The 2,925-nt window shown below is 40.9% G+C and overlaps 1 long non-coding RNA gene across 1 annotated transcript; it reads left to right on the top strand.

Moving 5' to 3' along the window:
• Positions 1-1,042: 1,042 nt before the first annotated feature.
• On the top strand, positions 1,043-2,422 carry LOC132860041 (uncharacterized). The gene is made up of 2 exons (XR_009649779.1): positions 1,043-1,083; positions 1,158-2,422. It is a non-coding gene; the product is annotated as an uncharacterized LOC132860041 (long non-coding RNA).
• Positions 2,423-2,925: the final 503 nt, after the last annotated feature.

Genomic DNA, 2,925 nt, shown 5'->3' with positions numbered 1-2,925 from the left:
CAAGAGTGCCCAACGCTGTCCCAAAGTCCTTATCTACAATGGATCCATGTTCCGGTCTTGGTGAACCTTACAGCATGGTCTCCAGACCCAGATGAAGAGTGTAACGGAGAGTGTAACAGGAATGTATAAGGTCTTCTTGACAACAGCGTTCCTGAGGTATCACAGTGCTGTTGCAACCAGTTCATCACCACCTCAGAGAACATCTTAAAGGATTCTAAGCATGGACAATTTGGGAACATTACAGAAGAATGTATTAAAGAAAGGACTTTAAGGACTTTTAGGTTAATCACACAGTTACCATCAGGAGAATGGCAAGGACTGGACATTGAACGCTGTGACAAAACTACATTGGTTTTATTTGCGAGTGTGATGCCTTGGAAAAACAACCATTACTGTATGTGGGGCACCCCAAACTAATTAAGAGGCTTGTGAAATTAATCTAACACATGTCCACAATAATTTTACAAGAGTAATAGTTTCAAACAGGAAAACATGTCACCACAACTCTTGAGCACTTTTTTTATCTTTGTTAATGATAACCAAATGTTAACACTGTCCGAGTAATGATACTTTACTTTGTATTCGGTTTGTTTAATTTCAATTTGGTTCATAGGAAAATTACTTTCCATATGTAAATTTCACCCTACAGGCAATGTAATTGATCCAGAGGACAACTAATCTTTGAGGAAGATGTCCCAGAATTTGATTTTGAGTTATCAAAATATATAATAATGTTATATGTTAATGTCATTATGTCATAATGCAAAAGTGGAAGTAGGGAGGGGGGGTGTTTCTATGGTAGCTCCATCTAATGCTGTTTCTGCTCTTTTCAGGCCCTGCCACTAAGTCATTCCCTGGCCATTGTGGGGTTTTGTCCATCGTCGGGGTGACGATGCAAGATCTAGGGGTAGATTGTAGTAGGGCAGTCTAGGTACCGCCCTATTAAACGTGGTTTTCACCTGAATGACAGGTGCGACAGCCTATTGGCTGCCGCTCCGGGTGTATTTAAGGCGTAGCTTACGTCACCTGGCTACGCATCGTACAACCATTATTGTGTGTGAGTGTGCGCGCAGCTCGCAGGAGGTATGTAGCTAGCTGTTTGGCTAACGTTGCTGCTAGTGTCTGGGCACTATTTAAGTGTGTATATTTGTTTATAGCCAGGATATGGTCACGATTGGTACGACGTTGCTGTTGGGTACAGGCTGTCCTTCCCTCCAGTTTGTGTGTGCTCTAGATTGCCTGCATATTTGCTGTTCGCTGATTATGGATAAAGCTGTGAGTAACTGAACCCGTGGGTTTAGCGATCTACTTCCGGGTATGTATATCTAGTCCTTTGAGCATTATTGGGATGGTGTCTTTGACTGATTTTATTAATTTTTGTCCATTTTAGTGCATCTGCTCGTGAGCCCTTTGTTACTGTGGACTGCAGGGCAAATGCTCCTTAGACAGCGTTAAGACTGCACTGTTTGTTCTGCTGCTATTTTTACGACTGTGACCATTTGCATTTGATTATTACTTTCTGGCTTTGTTTGTTTTTCACGCTCATGCTGGTGGGTTAGGTGGAGGGTGGCTAGTCCGAGTCGTCATTTAAAGCGAGCTGTACCGTTCACGGTGCCTGCTTAGCTCCACCGGCTGTTATATTGCCACCAGCAGCGTGTTTGTTTTGTTTATCTATTTTTTTTGTTTCTTTTTCTGATCTGCCCTCTTCCTAAGGACGGCGTGGAAACATCGGGTAATATCTCGTACCTGGGAAGATTACGTTTTTTGTTTTGTTTAATGTTGATTTGAGTCTTTTTGCTTCAATTTTTTGTTCTTTATAACTTGTTTTTTTTGTATTTTATGTGATTTAATTAGAAGCCTGCTGTCTTCACTTGTATTGTTTGCTTTATTTCTTCTTTCTGGTTTTGTTCTTCTCCTTAACCTCTTGCTGCTCCATGGCATGTCTAGGTCCATGAGCTTTTGGCACGAACCTAGTTGAGTCTTTACATCTCTCTGTCTGACCCTTGTGGCCAGTAAATTGTCCATTGTTGTTCCCCTTCATGGTTTGAACTTATTCCAGTGCAAGTTGTTGGATTGCATGTGAGTTGAACTAATGTTTTTTTTTTTTTTTTCTCTTTTTTCCTTTTTTTCGTTTATTTCAGGAGCTGAAGGCCCCAGTGAGGGAAGCTAGCTGCCTTGGCCCTGTGGTGGTGGTGTTTCTCTCACAGAGTGTTTTGCTATTTGATATCTGCGTCTCCCTCACTTAGAGTGGGTGTGGTGTGAGCGTGAGTGTTTTGAGTAGTGTGTCTTAGGATACTGTTCAGCTAGCTGCCCTACTGGTAAGCCTCAGCCGCAAAGTTTCTTGTTTTCTTTACTTCTTTTTGTTGTTTGGTCAACAGTTTATTACATTTTATTGTGCAATAAAGGTATTTTTGTATTTATATCCACGTCTCTTGTGTTCAGTGGTAACGAACCCATGTGCTATATTTTTGGGTATAAATTTCCCCGTTTACAGAAACGGGGTGGCGTAGTCTGCTCTAATTTTTAGTTGTATATTGGTGTCAATTCTTGCCCTCCACCGCCCCGCCACACAAAGAAAGGATGACCATATTGTCAAAGCTCCAAGGTTCTTGTAGGAAAAGATAATGTTTTGACTAAACAAATGCGTGATGGTAATTTGGTTATTGCATACTATGATCTGATTTGGGATGTAACTTTCAAAACTGCAGTTTGTGTATGCATCTTTCTCATTCTTTGTCAATGCATTATGTTGTATGTGTACCATATTGAGAGGGCAGATTTCAGATAATTCCATGATCAATGTGGGACGTTCCTGTTGGCTGTGATGATTTCTGAATGCCTCTGCTCCAAACCCAAGTAATATTTTACATAGAACCAAATTTTAAGAAAAAAATCTGTGATAAGTTTGCCTTATGGAATGGAGCT

This window comes from Tachysurus vachellii, chromosome 17 (assembly GCF_030014155.1).
Source record: "Tachysurus vachellii isolate PV-2020 chromosome 17, HZAU_Pvac_v1, whole genome shotgun sequence".
Taxonomy (NCBI): domain Eukaryota; kingdom Metazoa; phylum Chordata; class Actinopteri; order Siluriformes; family Bagridae; genus Tachysurus; species Tachysurus vachellii.
The sequence above is the reverse complement of the archived record's forward strand: the minus strand, read 5'-3'. Positions and strand labels throughout refer to the sequence as shown.